This window comes from Pleurodeles waltl, chromosome 8 (genome assembly GCF_031143425.1).
Source record: "Pleurodeles waltl isolate 20211129_DDA chromosome 8, aPleWal1.hap1.20221129, whole genome shotgun sequence".
In the NCBI taxonomy this organism is placed as follows: domain Eukaryota; kingdom Metazoa; phylum Chordata; class Amphibia; order Caudata; family Salamandridae; genus Pleurodeles; species Pleurodeles waltl.
The window spans coordinates 489,919,918-489,940,642 of record NC_090447.1 but is presented as its reverse complement, the minus strand read 5'-3'; the positions used below and the strand labels follow the sequence as shown (position 1 = coordinate 489,940,642).

At 44.5% G+C, this 20,725-nt stretch overlaps 1 protein-coding gene across 2 annotated transcripts in view; it reads left to right on the top strand.

Annotated features, from left to right (window-relative positions):
- Positions 1 to 20,725, top strand: part of FHL2 (four and a half LIM domains 2) — a 443,001-nt gene that overhangs the window by 16,224 nt on the left and 406,052 nt on the right. The window contains exon 2 of one of the 2 annotated variants that reach the window (XM_069204450.1): positions 3,557 to 3,623. The exons of the other annotated variant lie outside the window; for it this stretch is intronic. The gene's annotated coding sequence lies outside the window, so the exon portion shown is untranslated. The remainder of the gene's footprint in view (positions 1 to 3,556; positions 3,624 to 20,725) is intronic. 2 annotated transcript variants of the gene reach the window in all.

The following is a 20,725-nucleotide window of genomic DNA, read 5'->3' as shown; positions in this document are numbered from 1 at the left end:
AGGGAACTCAGATGGACAGATAAATAAGCATTAACAAAGCCAATAGGGTTAGCTTTAATTTGCTAGTGCATAACAATGTCAAGCACAACCGCGCACAGGTTATTGTGCTGTTTGTGTCTGCAGCCTGCTTCTTTCTATGCCTTCTATAGACATTTCAAAGCTCACGTTTTTTTCCTGTGCCTGTTTGTAAATGTAATGAGCATTGAGCACGTGCTTAGGATGGGTATACCCATTTTACATGAGCCACTACCTTCAAGATGCTTAGCGTTTTTTCAATAAGCCTTTTAAAACACTACTAACTTGGGTTCCGTTTGAACTAGATCCAAAATATGTTTGGTATAAATCAGTAAATTATGCGGCAGATGGTATATTATCTGGCATGCTTGCTAAATCCATAATTCGTTGTGCCCAAACGCTGTTAACCCACAGTCACATAATTCCAGTGGCCCTGAACAAAACTCGTTATTACACTCCCATAGACTGCTTAGCAGCGCATTATTTCAACAGCAAATCAGAGACTCCCACGTGTGTCATCATAAAATAATAAATGGCAACTGGCTTGCCACACACTGGGTGCTGTGCTAATGCCACCCAGTATATAGTAGTTTGTCTGGTAATTTATGACCACCATCTGTCACAGAAGGGGTGTGTGGTTATGCAATAGACAAGACCCAATATCTTTTCATCATTTTCCTTGACGTGCATGCTGTTCTCTGACAACGGATCTTAACAACACCCAGTGTCCAGTGGCTGTTGGTGACTGCAACAAGTGGGGGGGGGGGGGGGGGGGGCATAAGCCCATACATGATATTGCACTCTTCAAGCAAGCTTAGTAATTGGGACCAAACCTTCCAGAGCTAGCTGCTTTTGCCCCATTAGTCACAAATTGGAAGCACAGCAGGTGAACTTTGCCTTTCATCCTCCGAAGCTTAATACAATTAGAACTACTGCACCAGCCTATCTTTCAGACCTGGCTACAAGCAAGTAGTGTGCCTGGTAGAGTTCCTTCACACATTGACCAACATTACCAGGCCTTGGCCCACCAGTCCAATTACTTTCACCTATACACATTATTGATGCACACTCACTCACCCACACTCAACAGTTCTCTCCCCCTGACCCTGTTTCTTCCTTCACTTAATGACTCACATTCACACAACTACCTTATGCTTCCCACTGTATCTCACCCACATCAAATAACCAGTCACCCATAGTTATCCACCAACTTAGGAGCCCTCTCCAAACAGCACTTTTGGACAGAGCTGTCAGGTACTCTGACACTGAAAGATGTGCACACTTGGGAGGACTACATACTTAGCCCTTTAACACCTGTCCTACTGGCAGTGCTTAATATGTAAATAAAAAGGTGCCTGTGTTCAAAGCCCTCCTCTTCAACATGCGGCTCTTGCAATTAAATGTGTGAACATGGAATACTGAGGCGGCGTAATACTGAAGCCATCTCAGGCCTCTTCAATCCATTTAAAGCCACTCCCTGCCCCTGCTGCTCAGTCTTGCAGCTTTCTACTTTTTCCCGTTGTGACGCATTTTCATTTTTCCCTTCATCCATTTTTCCCATATGTGTCTTTTGCTCAAAGCCGAAGAATGAACCCCTGCCCTCAAAAATAAGTGCCAGTGCTCAGCACCGGAAAAAACAAGCACAAATTAAGCACTGCCTACTGGCATTGGTAGAGTGCTTGGCAGATGGAGTGACTCACCCATTCCCATAAAAACAAAAAAACTACATGTGGTGGTTTTGCTAATGCTGGTTTTATTTCCCTTCAAGACGGTATATCCTTTATGTGAACGTGAAAAAAGTAGATGCCCCACCCTCACATTAAAGAGCTATATGTGGGGGTAAACAAGCACCAGGAGACATAACTATTAAGCAATTTACACTCACCACATCGTAGATGTAGCGAGAATTTGAATTAGTTATGGAAATGGGAGAGAACAGATTTAGAGTTTTGTTTCTCTACACGGGGACACTGAAAAATTCAAACTTACTTGTGATTTTCAGACTGTGCAGTGCACAGTGTATTAATTGAAACTCTGAATGAGTTTTTTCTCAGCTGTTGCACGCACAAAAGAGAATATAACGGTGACCTCAACGCCAGCTTTCCTATTTTATTAGAGAAAGGGGTTTGGTTCTTGCATTCCCACCCCATCCTCCGAAAGATGGTAAAGGGCGGTGGTAAAAAGGGCGCAACATGCAGGCTGAGTGGCATGTAGATTTCTCTAATACGGGTTTGAAAGTAAAACGCCCAATGCTTTCTATTGTTGGAGATGCAGGAGGGATGAGGAGACGGACTTGGGATGTCACCACGCGTACTAGAAATACAAGGGCTGTGCATGGACGAGCCCTCTCTGTGCCGCAGCACTACGTTCAGACATGCGCAGTTTGAAAAGCTGTCAAACTCGCTCAGATCGACGGTCAGGCGTAACGAACATGTGCTTATTCTAATCTCACTTTGATTAAGTAAATGAAGCCACAAAATGCCAGGGGTGTGGCCGCAATGCCCTAATGCAAAATCCGCCGCTGCCAGCGTCCACCTAGAAGTTCGCTCGACCCGCCATTGTGCAAGCTGAGTCTTAAGAGTAAATAGTAATCACATAATAGGTAGTTTCCCCCGAATATTCTAGAAACAATCATATTATGATTTCTGATCCCAGGACTAGAGTAAAAATAGGCACATATGTTTATACGGTTCGAGATTTGTCAAGTGAATTGTACTATTGAAAACCGAGTAAAAGACTATTGTGGCACACACACATCGTGGACAAAATATCGAGGGGCATAATATTGTACAGTAAGGGCACAGAGGAACAACTAAATTTACTAACCTCAATTCCACATCCATGTACCTTGAGGATATATAAATACATATATTTGTGTGTGTATATATGTATTTAAAGCCAGTTCACAAATCCTCCATTCAGAAAGGAACAACCGGCACACCAATTTTTTCGTATCAAAATGCTTTAATGCCACAAACTACACACAACACGTTTCAGCTATGCTGCAGCCTTTGTCAAGTTACAGCGTACTTCTGCGCTCCCAAAGTAAAACCCCTGAAGTTGATAAACAGAGAAAACATACTATGGCACTGGATAGGCTAAGATATAAGGAATGACTGCAATAATACAAAACCATGTCATATACTTAATTGTAAAAACTCTGTAGATGTAATTAAATGCATTCATATCAGAACATGATACGTCTGAATGATTTGAAAGGGCAAACATAAATAAACATAAATTACCATAAACTGACAAGGGAGCTTCCTGAACCTCCCTGTGGTTACCTAAAAAAATTTGCTGGGGGGGGCAGGCAGTGGAGAGAAGAAAAAGAAGATAATAAAATTGACTCAACTTTCCCTAAAGAAATTCCTTTATTTAGTGGCAGAGAACATTGGTCAAGGCTAAAAACAAAAAGGTGAGTCTAAGGGAAATAATGACCCTTTACTCTTGAAAAATGTGGTTGAGAATACTTTGTGACTGATACCATGTCATATCCCCTCCCCCTGATTGTTTGATTGGACGTCTTTCTTTCACCTAGTTACCGCGTCCACTACCTTCAGAGGTTCAGCGGCACTCTAGGAGCTCGTACATGAGGATTCTCCGCTGTAAGTAGAACACATTCTGTTTCTTTCTCCGTATAATTTTATTATTTTAATATCTTCTTTTTCTTCTCTCCACTACCGTTGTTGTTTTGCACAGACATTTGGCTTTGTGACCCCATTGAGGGTCCCGTCAGACATTGCAGCACCAGTCTGACGTGGAGCAAGCCCGATGATGAGACTTGAGGGCCCTTGCTTCTGAGGGAACCATACTTGAACCACTTCTTAGAGTCTACAGTGTTTTGGAACAGTGTACCTTTTTGATAGACACGTTATGAAAAGGGAGGGCGTACACTGGACCAGTTAACCTCCTTGTCCCCATTTTTCTGTTGAATATATAAATTCAGAACCTAACTATAACATCCCTATAACGTTTTTTTTTTCAGTGAATCTCTAAGGTTTTTTTAAATGCTAATTCCTAACTATAACGTCCCTGTAACTTTTGTTTTTTTCTGTGGGTTTCTATGTTTTTTTGACGCAGCAGGGGTTGGCTGCAGAGCCAGCCCTGCAGCTAGGCCCTGCAGCCAGCCTCCTGCATGCATCCAGCCCCACACCCGCAGGGACAGCCAACTCCCATATACATCTAACCCTGTGCCAAGCATGGCCTTTGGCCATGCATGGTGGGGTTGGCTGCAGGGCCTGATGGCATGGCCTTTAACAATGTGTGGCAGGGGTGACCACAGGTCCTGCTGCCAAACCCCCATAGTAATCCAACCGCACCCCGTGCATGGCCTTTGCCCATGCACGTTGGGGGTTGGTTGCAAGGGCTGGTCTGTGGCCAGGCCCTGTGACCAACTACCCCCTTGGGAACCTTGGGGAAGGTTGAGGTTTAATTTCTGTGAAATGAGCACCGGTGCCAGATTACATCCTGACCTGCTTATTTATCAAAGAAGAGGCCACCGTTTTGTGCATATTGTCTACCCAACTGGAGTCATTTCTACTGGCTAATTAGTAAGTCCTACCTTGTTGAATAAATGTATAGTGCATAGTCCACACTACAGCTGTGTAAAGTACCCTGAAGTAATGTCTCCAGCAAACTTGCATGTCTGCAATTTTGGCAATGTGATTGCTCCTTGAGCGTCTTCATTCAGAAATCTTCAATAACATGAATCCTCATGTAGAGATGACAAGGCTACAAAGAGTTGAATCTCCACCAAACAAGGGTACTTCCTCTTAATTATATGAAGTAAGTGCTTCTTTGTTTGGTGGAGATGTGCTCCTATTCTTCTGCATTAAGAACGCATCTCCAAAGTCAGTGGGAAACAGACTGAGGGGGCCTTTTGGTAAGCTGTCCATCATCCTGGAAAAAGGCAGGAAGAAGTTGCATATCACTAGCGTATATGTGATGGGGCCAAACGTGTGGGTTCCTAAGTCATTTTGCATAATCGTAGTGGTTAAAACAGAGAATAACGAGCTCTGATCTCAACAGGAGATGACAAGAAAGAACCCACTCATCACAGTCACTATATAATTTATTGGCCTTCAAGGATCCGCGGGGGTTGAAGGGCAGGATCTCTGTGCAGTTCAAAGGCCCGTCTTTGACGTTTCCCCACTTCAAAGACTCAACTTGGTATAAGTACTGGACCTCTGACACAATCACTTTAGCACACTTCTGGACCTGTGAATACTTTGCCAGGAAGAAGGACTGTTATGCTGCTGAAGGACAGCTACTCTGTTGGACTGCTACTTTGTTGACTGCTACTTTGCTGGACTAAGGCCTTGCTGTGCTGCTATTCTGCCTGCTGTTCCCCTGCCTGGGTGAGAAGGACTGGACCAGCATCACTTGAACTCAGAGCGACTCCAAGGGCTAGCTGGCTGACCTTCTGATCTGAAGTCTCAAGGACATAAAAGACTTTAGACCACCCTCCTCTGGCACCTAGGCTCTGCCATCCATGTGTCTGTCCGGTCAAGTTGTGCCACCCCATTTCTGGATCCTTGGAAGTGGGCCTAAGGTGTTTGCTCCAGTGAAACTGACTCATCTTCTGCTGCAGGAGCAGGATTGACGCAACACAGCTGTTGCATGGGGCAGTATCAGCGTGTTGCTGCTACTGCATGGCTCATACCATTGCAACGGACCAGTATCGCCACTCCACCTCGCATCTTGGGGCTGATTCACCACCTTCGGAACTACCACTGAGTGAAGCTTTCCTTGGCCAAGCCCCTTGTATCCTTTATTGAAGGCAGCCTCAACGATGACACCACTGCTCCAGTTTACAGCCTCAGTGCTCATCGAACCGACACATCGCCTCAGCTGTGCAACGCTTGCCTGACACCGGTCTTTAGATCGCAAGCCCTGTCAGTGGGATCCTCACCGATGAACCAACAGGACCTTGCACCACAGCCTCGCCCTATCTCGGAACCAATGCATCACCTCAGCCGCACTACTCATCCTTGTTTTGGATCCAAGCAACGTCCACAACCAGGATGTAAGGTACTTTTGTTCAGCGGGCCTAACTGATTTCTCTAGCCAGCCCTCGCTTCATCGCCTTTGCATGAAGTTTTGACTTTGTCCTGGTCTGGAGTGACCAGATATACCAGATACTTCTTGCTCCAAGGTGCTGTTTTACTGTTTATCCTTTAAACATTCATAACTCAAGTTCTACTTATTAGTTTTTTTTTATTTTGGTCTTGTTTTATTTATTAAATTCAGATCTATTTTTCTAACTTGGTGTGGAATCATCTTGTGTGGTGTTTTGACTGTTTTACTGTTTGAAGTGTTGCAAAAATACTTTATACATTGCCTCTAAGTTAAGCCTGATTGCTCTCTACCAAGCTACCTGAGGAGGAGCACACATTAATGTTGAATTTCATTGTGCCTTACCCTGACTAGAATTGTGGTTGCTACTTGACCCCATTCAACCTCCAACCCTATTTCTAACAATTACAATAATCTTTTTTTTTTTAAATATCGCCAAGAGCACAGGATACAAGGATTTCATTATTCAGTGCAAAGTTTCATTTAGAGTTTGGTGGTATTTTTCCTTCTTTAAATTACCTTAACCGCACTTCCTACTAGCAATTAGTAGCAATGTACAAGAAGAAAACAAATGTGCTAGACATTTTTCCAGTTTCCACCCTCAAACTTAAGTGAGTTCATGCAGTATTGCCATCAGTGAAAAAGTAGTTGCCATAATACCATGGTGCAACAAGTTTCCTCCATGCATGATACATGCACATATCTGTTTCTTTTCCAATCACGAAGCTTACGGTTTTACACAGAGTGCATGTGACCCTTATTCTGATATCTCCTAAATATTAGACATGAATGAATGCTTCTTACGGTTTTCTTTGAGCCAAACCTAAAAAGAAAAAAAAGAACAGACAAAAATACGATAATTCTAAAGCTCACTTGTAAATGTGAGTTTGTTTGCTTTTGTAACACTTTCACCATTAGTGCAGTTTCTCAGAACATGTCAATATGTTCTTGTAGTGCCCTATACTAGTCGTGGAAATTATGGTATCTTTTTTCAGAAAATATCATACACATCCAAATGTCACACTTCATAAAAAGCATGATGCTAAGATCAGATGGTCAATAAATTGACACCTTGCTTTGAAACCCATTGCCCCCTAGATTTAAAAAAATTGATGCAGGTCAACAATGATTGCCTTTGATTTCATTACCATAGGGTGCCAGATTAACTAAAGTGTACATGGCCCTGGTTTATCTGATTTGCTGTGCGTCACATTTACAAAAACAGATCACAGTCTCTAGTGCATGGGCAAATTCAACAGTTTAGCGCATGTGGTGCAAACAGTGGGTCGCAGAAAAATTTGAGCATGTGCCCCTTGACCCTTGAGGAACATTCTGAACCCCCATGTGAGGAGGTGCAGTAAAAATCAGTTTAGAGTCAATACAGAGCAGGGCTGGACTGGCCGTAGGGGGCATTGCGTGTTTGCCCAGGAGGCTGGATCGGTAGGGGCCGGTTTTGCAGCAGTGGGGGCTGGTTTTGTTTCTGGGGGCCGGTATTTCAGTGGTGCTGCAAAATCGGCCCCAGTATCAAAAGCAGCTGTGTTTCGTCATGGCGGCAAGCCATCTGAAGAGTAGAAGGAGAATTCATAAGCCCCTTCAAAATGGGCACCTTGGAGAGGCAGGCTTATTGGGGGCACACAATTGACACATCTCACACCTTTAGGCCGATATTTATATGAAAATGACAGAGCGCGATGCTGTGCCAAAATTGGCAGCGTCGCACTCTGTCATTTTCACAACTCAGGGATGCGCCATATTTATTTGAATATGGTGCACCCCAGGGTTGTCCCCTGCGCTGGCGCTAAATTTAGCTGCCAGCACCAACGCAGGCATCCTTGCACCACCGAGCAAGGATGTCTGTGTTGAGGGGTGTGATTGTTTATGTGCGGGAAGGTGTCCCTTCCTGCACATAAACGATCATTTGAAAATGACACTCTGGCACTTCTGTGTCATTTTCAAATGATTGTTTATGTGCAGGAAGGGACACCTTCTCGCACATAAACAATAATTTCTGACATTTTGCTCTTCCTATGCTTGCTGCAGAATGCACCACACATAGAAAAAGCTAAAAAACAAGCATTCCTCCTTGTTGTGCCTTGCTAATGCCACCCCTTTTTGTACATGTAAGTCTCCCCTAAAGTAGGCCCAAGGTAGCCCATAGGGCAGGGTGCCATGTAAGTAAAAGACAGAGCATGTACTTTTAAGTTTAAGATGCCCTGGGAATGAAAAACTCCCAAAGACATTTTTCATTACTGTAAGGCCTGCTCCTCTCATAGGCCAGCATTGTGAATTCCTTAAAATACTTTTAAGCTGTAATTTCTGATCAGAGAAGAACAACTGCAACATGTTTGGTATCAGTGGAATAGTAATGATAAATCCTCTTTCGCTGGTAAAGTCAGATTTATTATTGCTATTTTAGAAATGCACTTTAAGAAAGTGGGCATTTCTCTGCTCTCACTGGCCTATGTGCCTGCAGCCTGTCTCTTATATACGTCTGGCTTTGCCTGGGTGACAGCTACACATATGCATTCCCTTAAGACACCCACAACACAGGATAGAGAACTTCATCTGCATTCATCTGCATACTGATGGGTTTTCTGGGGGAGGAGTTGGGGAAGGGCTCACATTTACACTTCTAATTGTAGTGACCTGAGCCCACACAAAGGGGCTGATTACCTCCCACTGATATTCTGGAACTGGGTATGGGCTGAAAGGAGGACCATGCACTTCAGAGAATCCTTTTGAAGTCATCCCCCACATCAAAGTCACTTTCTGGAATAAGTACTGGGTCTCTGACCCCTAAAATCACTACACTACTGGACCTGTAAAAATTCCCGCCAAAGTAAAAACTGCTGTGCTGAAGGATTGCCACTTTGCTGGGCTTGACTGTTTTAAGGAACTGCTGAGCTGCCCTACTGCCTGCTGACCTCTGCCCTGCACCAGGAACCAAGGACTACCCCAGAGTGACTTCAAGGGCTTGCTGGCTTGCCTCCTGTTTTCCCCTGAGTTCTCAGGGTTTTCAAAGACCTCAATCTAAAGAACTGCACACCCCTTCATAAAACTACAGTGCTGCCCGAGTGCCGGGGGTTCAGCTCATTGTTCTGTACCCTGCATGACTTTGTGGTTCTCCCACTCCACTGCAGGGGCTGTTTCAGGGTGATGAACTCCTACTGACTGGAGTTTAAACCCAGCTACTTTGGTGGTGGGTGCCTGTGCTTTTTGCTGAAATAGCGCTGAGAGCCCTGACCCTGCCTGTTTGGTCCAAGTGCTGATTGAGGGTGCACTCTGATCCCAAGCACCAGCGTGCTCTGGCTGGATATCGGGCAGACCAGCCTGTATGTTGCAGTGCCCCCTCCAGCCCAAGAAGCCAGCCAGTGGTGTTTGCAAGGCACAAGACTCATTCATCTGTCAAGGGCAGGCCCTCACTTTGCAGTGGCTGGCCCATCCCGCAAATTCTCAACAGTTTCCTGGAAATACCTGAGGGTGAGCCAGGGTGGCCTCCATGTTGGTGTTACGCACTCCTCATATTGACTGCCTCGATCCCATGCCACTTGGGGAGTGCTCAGCGGGACACTACTCCTCGTAAGAAAGGTGCACCAACTTGGCTGATCGTCAGACTCAGGTGATCTTAAGACTTTCGCTCCATAATTCATATCTAAGTGCCATCTTGTTTCACTTGGGGCTGACAACAGGACCAGGTCAGTCCCAGTATCACTGTGCTGTGCTTCAGGTAGCTGACTACGTACAGTCAATCTGATTACCCAGACTGGGCCCGAGAGGCCCTGACAATTTTTTACTGCTTTCCTCACAACTGAATAACAAAGTGCCATAAAGGCTCTAACATGGGCTCTGTTTAAAGCACTGCTTTGATGTATTGTAAAGTGATTATCACTTGAAATCCTGATAGGATTTGTGTTGTTTTGGTCTTGTTTTAGTCAGATAAATAATCTCTATTTTCCTGAATCTGTGTAGGGTCTTTTGTGGTGTTTTCATTGTATGACTGTGTGTGGTTTACACAAATACTTTACACATTGCCTGCTACACTAAGACTGCCTTCTCTGTGCCAAGCTACCAGAGGGTGAGCACAGGTTAATTTAGGTTGGATATCTGGCTTATCCTGACTAGAGTGGTGGGTTCTGCCTGGCTTGGGTGCATGTCTTAGCCAACCAGAAACACAATTTCTAACAACAGCACAGATGTCAAACCGATCTATTGCTAAGTAAATACATTGAGTTAGCTTTGGATCTGCCTCTATTAACTGTTATATTTCTTCAACCAGCCACTTCCAGCCTTTGGGGTGAGACTTAGTGAATTATGCCTTGGATCAATCTAGTTAAGGACTCATGTCTCAGCTAATGCTATTGGCTTTTTGGGTGTATCCTTCCACCCCCAATTGAGATCTTGCATTAAACTGCATATGGGGCTACTTTCCTGTTAAATCCCTCTCTGTCCTTTCTGATGCCCTTCTCCCGTGGATCTTGGTCTAATGTGCTAACACTGCATGTATTAACACATTAAACTCAGACCTATAGGCTTTCCTAATCCGTGTTCCTTTTGTGGATGCTAACCCAGAGGTTGTATTACCGAAGGGGCAAACAAACTCTATGCCGTCTTCTGTAATACTAAGGAGGCCAAGGAGTGCTAGAAATGTGCACCCATACTTGCTGCACTTACAGGCCAGTTTATTGATACAGTTCCTTATGGCATAGTCAATATTCTACCATAAATCCTATAATAGTCACAACTGGGTCTTCAGGTATTGGGCAGGGTGATTTTTACAACTTTGAAATGATCATTTCTGAAGATGGGGACTGTGTGGGTAGGGCCATACAGACCCTCCCCCTGACTTTCTCCTCTCGGACAGTGCACTAATGTGGAGATTGCAGCTTCTCCCTCTGAACACTATGCTTGTCGGCCGCACAGATGGCAGCTGCTGCAGACACTGCGACCAGAGAGCTACTAAGTTTGTAAGGCTTGTCAAAGGCATTTTGGGGCAAGATTGTGTCTGAATAGTCAGGAAACAGTCTTGGAGTTGTTAGCTGCCTGCTGTAGTAAGGTTGGGCCCTAGAACTTCGGGGTCATTGAAGTCCTGATTGGTGAACTCCAGCAGAAGTGTGGCAGGGGGAGGCTAGCCCCTCTCCAGACGGGGAGCTAATGGAAATGCAGAAGCCGAGAAGGCCAGTCCTAGAGGATAGTGGCTGATTTTTGTAGAAAGCCAAACCGAGTGCTGGGATCAGCGACAACAAACAGAGAGCCCTCCCAGTCCTCTCAATCACCTGAACTATCACCAGTGCTGATGTACCAGATATCGAGTGTCACTAATCAAGATGCTCTTGGTGCACATGAAGAAGCAGAGACTTCTTCAGAGGCAAAAGTGAGTATCATGGCACAAGCCTGCACCATCCCTATATTCCCTATGTACCAAGGAATGATGGCCCACAGGGAGGCTCAGGCTGCCAATAGGAAACTGCAAGGCGCTATATGAAAGGTTGCAAAAGTGTGCTCTGAGCTCTCTGATAAATTGACTGAAGTGGAGTATAGGGTAACTACCATAGAGGCTGACATACTCGCAAATTAGAAAGTGGGGTTAGAGCAAGAAGTACGAGTAACAGGCACTCAATGGAAGCTCAAGGAATTTGAAAATAGACTGAGGCGCAATAACCTCAGGGTTTTGGCGGTTGCGGAAGGAGCCAAGGAAGATGACACCCTGAAGTTTATCACTGGCTTATTCACAAATACCTTTCCAGAGTTAATGGATTTGAACTGGGATCTGGAGATCCAGAGAGCCCACAGGTTCCCTTTCAAACAACATCAGTTCCATGTGCAAGATGGTGGCAAACCAAGGGCTATCCTAGTATTTTTTGACAACTTCCTCCTCTGACAGGCTGTGTTTGAAAAAGCCCGCCCTGACTCAAAGTGGATGACGAACGGCTGCATAGTTTTTGTAAAGCCAGACTTTTGCCACACTACACTTGAACGGTGATGGCCCCTGAGGCAGATGTTACAGCCTTTCCAGTCTATCGGAGCATTAGCGTTTCTGATGAACCCGGCCAAGTTAAAAGTAATTTTGCATGACAAAGCTAATTTTTTCACTTCAGAGGTTAAAGCAAAATAGTTTCTTGAGAGCCATGGGTAACTCCGGGCTTGCAAAGTGTAATGCTTTAGGAGTGACATTGATGGTATGGGGGTTTGCTCTGCACTTGATTAAGTTTGCGAAAGTGTGGGAAATAAATGTGTGGTTGTTTGACAGATGGTGGTTGCTTATTGATATTGTAATGTCTAACTCTTTGGCAGTGTTATTTAAATGTTAGCCATCAGGATTGTATTATGTAGACCCACATTTTAAAATCGTAAGTTTAATCCTGGGGTTTTTCTTTTAGGAGCACAATTGGTGGGGTGGGGAGGGTACATCTCCATCTACGGACCAATTGTCTCATTTGGGTGGGGGGAGTGTATGTGGGATGGTTAAGGGGCCTCTAGGGTGCTGAGAGGGAGATGGGGAGGCTTGGGCGAGGGAGTGAAATTGGAAGGGTGGAGCTGGTGGAGGGTTGGGGCATGAGAGTCTTCTACAGCAGAAAAAGCTGCAAAGACTGGGCAGGCTGCACTTTTGTGAGTCTCAGAATGGGGTTTTAAAGGATATACTTGAGAACTTAAGAACAACAATGAAATCATGTGTGTGTTGGATATCCGGAGCTAGAACCAAACTATTAAATGTTTTAGAGTGCTTTACGTATTTGCCTGATTAATGCATGTGGTCTGAGCGATAGTCTCAAGTGGGGTAGAATGGCGCTGGGTCTTAGGGCAATGAAACCCGACATTGTCTGTATACAGAAGGCTCGCATCCCTTGGGAGGAAAAGAAATTGCTGGGAGACCTGGGGTGCTCGCTTCTCTTCTGCACAGCACAGAGGATGACTTCCAGGGAGGTAGCCATTCTTGCTAGTAAAACGTCCTGCATAGTAGCTTGGAGCCTGGCTGATAAATTGGAGGAGGTTGATTATTTTGAAACTTTGTGTGGGTTTGGGGACATTTCACGTATATTGTGCCAATCTAGACAAACTGCTATCATTAACTATTTAAACCTGGAGTTGTCATCCTGGCCAGCACCCCTTATCCTGTGTGGGGTCTACAAACTGGTGCGTCTGGACTGTTTTTTTGGTGTCTGTATCTTTGGCCGGACTGGTGGGAATCAAAAGATTTCCCAGAGTGCATCAGATCACAATCCCCTAGTGCTTGATGGTGTAGTTATTGTCTTAGTGAAGCTACATGGGACCTGGATGTTTGACAGGAAACTCCTTTTAGAGGGAGAGCATATAGATGACATGCACAATGGTTTAAAGATTTCCTGCAGTAAATCGGGCACTGCTGCTAACAAAGATGGCATGGGACTACCTTAAAGCAGGGATCAAAGGGGAAACAATTTGTTATACCCTTTTGAAGCAGAGGCACAGTCAGATTCAAGGACTATGGCCCTCATTACAACCCTGGCGGTTGATGGAGAAGTGGCGGTTTTACCGCCAACAGGATGGTGGTAAAAAATGTGGAATTATGACTATGGCGGTTACCGCATTGGTCATCCGCCACTTCTCCGATCAGACCGCCAGGGCGGAGATGACCGCTGGGCTGGAGACTTGGGTCCCCAGCCTGGCGGCTGTCACACTACCTCCGGCGGTATCATGACCCGGCTCACTGCCATGGATTTCATGGTGTTGGGAACCGCCATGAAATCCATGGCAGTGAGCACTATCAGTGCCAGGGAATTCCTTCCCTGGCACCGATAGGGGTCTCCCCCAACCCCCCCCCCGAGTCCTTTCCCAACACCCCCCTCCCCCCGCCACCCCTCAAAGATGGCAGGACCTCCCTCCCCACCCCCACCCCCAACATCACATTACTGATTCACACCCGACACGCACGCAGGCACCACCAACACACATACCAGCACACACACCAACAAACATGCCAACAGCCACACACACAGTCATACACACACACCCACATTCAGACATACACCCACACATCAATACAGACATCCATACAGACAGCCATGCACACTTTCCAAACACACAACACCCCCGCATGCATACACGCACTCACACACCCCCTCTACATACTCACACGTACACCCCCATGCACACACACAACACCCTCCCCCACCCCCCCTTTACCTGGTCCGTTGATCCTCCAGGAGGGGATGTGATCCATGGGGGCTGCTCCGCCGCCAGCACCCCGCCAACAGAACACCGCCACGCCGAATCACAGAGCGTGATTCGGTGGGTGGTGTTCTGCTGACGTGGCGGTGGAGGTGGAGCAACCTCCACTTCCCCACCGACCGCCAGTATGGTTGCTGGCAGCTCTCCATCCGGAAAAGGACGGAGGGCTGCCAGCAGTCATAATGCGCCGAGTGGAAAACCACCTCCACTGGCGGTCTTCAGCACGGCGGTCCCTCGGCGGTCTTGTAAAAAGACCGTTGAGGTTGTAATGACCCCCTATATTCTGATCTTCCACTCCTAGAAGCAACGTTGACTAGGCTTATAATGGAAAGGCAGGGCTGTTATGAAATGCTGCAGAACTTCGCTGCACATAAAGCTAGAATCAACCAGCATTACAGTAAGGAGGTAGCCACCAAATTCCAAAACTTCACATCAGAGTGCTGTGAGTATGGCAAAATACTGTCATGCTATTGGAACAGCGAATAAGACAAAAAGAGACAGAAAGGGGGATCTACATTTTTGTAGACAAGCAGGGACTGAAGACTGAAATCCCTGCAGAAATTGTCAGAGTGTTTAAGGAATGTTATGATTAACTTTATTCAAAGGATATCTCCCCTCGATCAGACAGTTATGCCAACTTCCTTAGTAAATTAAGTGGGAACACCTGGAGTGATGAAGAGCAGGCCTCTCTTAAACTGGTGATATCCCCTGAAGAGGTGGTTGAAGCAGTTAGATCTCTGGCCATTGGGCACACCACTGGACCAGAAAGGATTCCTTTGGAATTCTATAGGACCTTCCTCCCAGAGCTTGAGGAAGTCAAGAGTGCGACCCTTCTAAATGTAGAGAGGGAAGGTGAGGTCCCCCCATCTTGGGAGTATACTACCATTGTTGTGTTTAAACCCAGAGAATTATAGGCATATATCTTTATTAAATGCAGACCCCAAAGTATTTGCTAAAATATTGGCTAGAAAGCTAGGTAAGATGATTGCCAAATTAGTATCCCCAATCAACATGGCTTTATCCGGGTCGGAGAACGACTGACCGTGTGCGAAGAGCAATCACCTTGTTAGATAGAGCAGAGGCAACAAAGACACCAATGGGATTCATTTTGATGGATGTCGAAAAGGCCTTTGACCATCTCTCTTGGGGGTATCTTTGGGAGGTTTTAAGATGGAGGAGGTTCGGTCTCGGCTTCATCAAAGCTATTAGGAACTTATATCAAGCTCCCAAAGCCAGGTTTTAGGTGCTAGAGGAGGAATCAGAGAAGATTTTAATTAAGAGAGGAACAAGACAATGTTGCCTGTGCTCACCTTTAGTATTGGCATTGTACATAGATCCCTTTATTGCACGATTTGAGAACAGTAGTGGGGTTCAGCCAGTCTCTTCAAGGCAAGTGGATTACAAAGTCTTGGCCTATGCTGATAACAATGCAATGGTAATGCCTGATTCATGTAAAGCTCTGGCTGTGATTGAGAGTGAGGCAAAACAACGTCTGGGATATAGTGGGGTATCATCTCAATGAGGGCAAGGCCCAGGTAGTTTACACTAAAGAAATTAATCAGGGGAATCAGAAGTGGGGAGGAGGCGACCTCCTGGGAGTGAGGATAACATATACCCTCTGTAAGCTGGCCAAGGTAAATCAAACACCCCTGATTTTGAAGATCAGACAGGAATTAGTTAGAATTAAACATTTGCATCTGACATTAGTGGGGAGATGCAACGTCCTAAAAATACTTGTCCTCCCGAATGTTTTATGTATGTGCAGGGCTATTCCACTCGAGGTTTACCAAAGCTGATTGACCAAGCTGGAAAGTTTATGCTCTAGCTTTATCTGGCAGTTTAAAAAGCTGAGAAGAGCGTCAAGATTTATGATCCTTCCCAGAAACCGAGGGAGATGGGCTGTACCTAGCTTTATGTTTTATTACTGGTCCTACAAGTTGCAGAAAATGCAGATTTAGATTATGGGCTATACATACAATATAAACTACGCTGAGGCACCAACTATCTATGGATTCACATTGGGGTCTGATGCCAAGGACTGCTTCCTGAGAAGCTTGGAAAGAAGCTAATATAAAAAGACTAGTTTTAAGATGGTAGATGGGGCATTTAAGGCGTGGAGTCAGCTTAAGAGGAGGATCAGCATCACTAGGTTTAATCGTTCTACTCCCCTATGGGGTTCTCCCCATCTACCTGGTATGTTTCACAATAACATAGGTATAAGATTTGAGCTAAATGGTATCTCAATGGTAAATAAATAAATAAATAAATGGTATGGTATAGGAGATCTGTTTGATAGCAACCAGCTTTGTTCCTTTAGTGAGTTACAAGAGAAATTTAGCTTGACAAGGGAGAAATGATTTAAATACTTGCAGGGCAGAAATTTAATTAGTAAGCTGGACAAGAAACAAATCTCGCTTGCAGAATTCCCCATCATTGAAGGCATAGTTCGGTGAGTCATAATCAGGCATATTTATAGCCTATTAATTCAACCTCTCCTGGAGGATCTAGAGATCTAAAATGCCAGGTGGGAAGGGAGATTGGATGTGGAATGGCCGCTGCTCGAAGGCTCTTTGGATATCTGTGGGTACCCCCTTTCCATTGCAGGATTAAAAAGACAGCACTTTAAAACAGTATTTGACTTATATAATAGCCTGGCTAAGTTATTCAGATGGGGCAAGAGATTGGACTCCAAATGTCACAGGTGCAGAGCCGAATGAGCAGAAATTGTGCATATGTTCTGTACTTGTCTAAGTTTAAACAGCTATATTCAAGTGGTGAGGACTTTTAACGGGATGGTCCTTAGGAAGCAGAAGAGTATTACCCCCACGTGATGCTACTAGGTTTTAGTGAGGATCATAGACTTTCTAAAGGTGAAACATACTCGATCCTTCTGGAGATGGCGGTAGCCCGCATGTGCATAGCCTCAGAATGGATAAGCTCTGATCCTCCAATATTTTCAGAATTTAGGTCACGATTTTTAGCTATGTATAACATGGAAAAGGGCTTATATGAGTGTTAGGGTTGAAAGGCATGGAAATGGGGTAATTTAATCAGCACCCCAGTTTCTGAGTGGATTGAGAGCTTTAATTAGGAACCCTATGTTTGGGATAGTTTATAACATGAAGCACATATAGCATTAAAGCTCTTTAAATTTTGAAAAATGGCTATGTCTTGGGTAGCTGTTTAGTTCAATATAAGGCCCTCATTTATTATGTGTAGTTTAAAATAGTGTATGCCTGCACTTTAATCACTTAAATGGTCTTCCTGATCAGCATGGAGTCTTACAGTCAGAATTTGGATTGATGATGTTGATACTCAGTTACTTCTGAAGTTACTGAAAGGTTCTCTTGATTTCATATAATTTAATCCTCTCTGTGAACTAAGCAAATTTTACCGAAATGCTTCTACATCTGAGATCATCTTTGTGGTCACAGTTGCCCCACCAACATTTCACTCACATGACCAACCTCTCTAGCCCTCTCCCCCCTAAAACAAAGTTCAGAACCTTTGGGTCTTATTTGATTTGGATCTCTCCTTTAACACTCAAGTCAAGACAGATGGTCAGAGCTTCAAGGTTCCCCCTGAAGAAGGAATGGCATGATGGGATGGACATGAATGTGGCAGCTGAAAGTGTAGTTTATGAAGCTAAGGGCTGTCCTAAAAAGTTCCATAAAATTTGGGCCCAGTAGAGAAGTTATTATGGTTTACAAAATATCCCATATATTGTAACACCTGATTGTCAACAGTAGCAGCCAAAATCTCTGGGGGGAGATGAGCCATAGTAATTCAGAGTCTGGTTTGAAGGCTTGCCTAGGACGAGCTGCAAAGGAATGATAGATGTGCATGTTGTGGGGTTAACAAACTGTAATGCTCTTGTTGTCTGTTTTAAAGAAAAAAATGTCACATATACTGGATGATGGCAACATATTAGTGTTTATGGTGACTAGGAAAATAAAAAATAAAATATTTAAAAATATATGGTCAAAGGTGTGAACACCAGTTATGCTTTCTAAAGTGTATACTCCATCTGCTGATCCTTCCACATACTTCTAGTGCTAGTCCTCCCTCACAGAATTGCAGTTGTTCTTGTGGGGACTATATCTAGAATGGATTACTGTAATGGCCTTTATACAATTGTACCAGACAAAAGCACCACAAATCTGCAAATGCCTCAGGATCACACCATCTTCCTTATCTTGGATTGTGCCAATCTGACATCACTACCATAGCATTGTTTTCTACTTTAGTTACCATTCAAACAACTTACTTGCATCAAATAACTGTACATTGTTCCCAAGGCCGTATGTGGAAGTGCCACAACCAGTGCTGAAGTTGTGGCAGTGGTTTGGATACCTGCATTCATTTTTGGGGAGCAGGACTTATTTTTAATCGTCAGGATTAGACTGAGAGTAAAAGAGATAAATTCATTAAAGGGAGAAGGAAAGAAGCAAAATATGTAAAGAGAGGTAGGATGAGAAAGAAGGGATCAGAAAGAACCTACAAGAGTGAAACAAAAGTGTATTAAGAGTATGGCGGTGGAAAAAAGAGGAAGAATTGAGACTAAGTAGCCTTGATATTAGGCAAACCTGGCATGTGGCAGTGCTGAAGGCAGCTCGTAGGAAAAAGTCTATACCCCTGCACTTATTATTTTACACATTAAGCACTGATGAAAACTCACCTCTTGAAGGACTAGCTGACCACACATTTGAGTTGGCATCATGAGCGCAGTCTGCCAATTACAAGCAGGTCTGAGGTTGGACACTCCACTCTCTATGCTCCATTTTCTGGAATGTTGTCCTTTGTCACCTTGAATGTGAAAAGTGTGAAGTGGACTGAGATTCATAAGAGGACTGACAGCACTGGGGCACATTTACTATTATTTCAAGCAATGCAGCACAGCAAGGGTGCTTTCTGTGCTGTTTTGCATGAAATATGGGCCCATATTTATACTTTTTTAGCGCCTCATTTGCGTCATTTTTTTACGCACAAGTGGCGCAAACTTTCGAAATACAATTGTATTTTGTAAGTTTGTGCCGTTTTTGCGTCAAAAAGCAACTCACATGCAGCACTAAAAAAGTATAAATATGGGCCATAGAGAGCACAGTTGCTCCATATTTACAAAGCTATGGAGCATTTCTGCTCTCTTCTAGTGCTGGTGCACTGTGTGCTGCCTAATGCCAACGCAGACATCCTTGCACCATAGTGCAGCATGCCTGTCCTACAGGCAGACATGTTTTGTGCAAGAAGAGATACCTTCCTGCACAAAAACAATGCAACAAGGCATATTCCCCGTTCTATGTGTGCTGCAGAATGCAACACACATGAAAAAATGAAGCAACGAAGACAAATAAAGATATTTCTCCTTCTTACACCTCCATCTGGTAGGCTCACCCTTTTGCTGCAAACCGAGCTTTAGAAGTCTTTCTAAACTTGGGTTGAAATACATAGGTGGAAGTATGCGCCACCCACATAACACCTACCCAACACAAATACACACAGTGTAGCACTATGCACTGTGTTGAGTTACTTTATAATAAATTATGCAAAGCAATACAAAGTAGCTTTGAGTGGCTTAATAAATGGCAAAAATGATCTTACGTCACAACTGTGAACAAAGGTGATGCAACCCTGTCGCAAAATCATAGTAAATCTGGGCAGTCTTTGGGCTTGATGCAGTCTAACGTTCTAGACCACACTTTCCTCTACTCCTCTTTCAACTACCCCTGTAGTTGTACTCGGGTCAACATTTTTCTCTCTGTCACTTATTATGCTGTGAAATGGCTACAAAGTGGTACGAAGCGCAATAAAAAATAAATACATATAGTTTCAGTTATCCCAGTAAAGGAGCAGTGCTTAATCTGAGCCGGGGGTTCCGGTGCAGGCCCTGGCACTCATTTATGGGGGCCACCACTTATTTCTCGCCTCACGCATTTACTGGGAGCAAAAGACATAGATGGGAAAGACGGAGGAGGAGAAAAATGAAAAAAGGTCACAAAGGGAGAAAGCAGAAAGCTGCAAGAGTGAGCTGAAGGAGGGGAGTGGCTGTAAACGAATTAAAGAGGCCTGAGATGCTTTTAGGATTACACTGCCTCAGTATTCTGTGCTCCGCATCCGTGTGTTTCAAAAGAGAGCGTTGAGCACCAGCACGGTTTTATTTTCGAATTAAGCACTGTGAAGAGCTTGGAAAGTAACAATTGTCTCGCCTGCGCTTAATGGAAAAATAATTTGGACACACAGCGACGGAAAAAGGCTTGCAAGAACATTCTTATTATAAACTGCTCCAGCGTGGTGGCTTCTCAAATACCAAGTTGTTTATGTTCCTGCTCTTATCGCGCTTCGGCTCAGGCCAGGGTTGTTGCAGGGCAGAGTCACAGCAGACGGCACAGAGCAAATGAAAGCAGATGTGGAGCTTTTGCACTGACGTGTG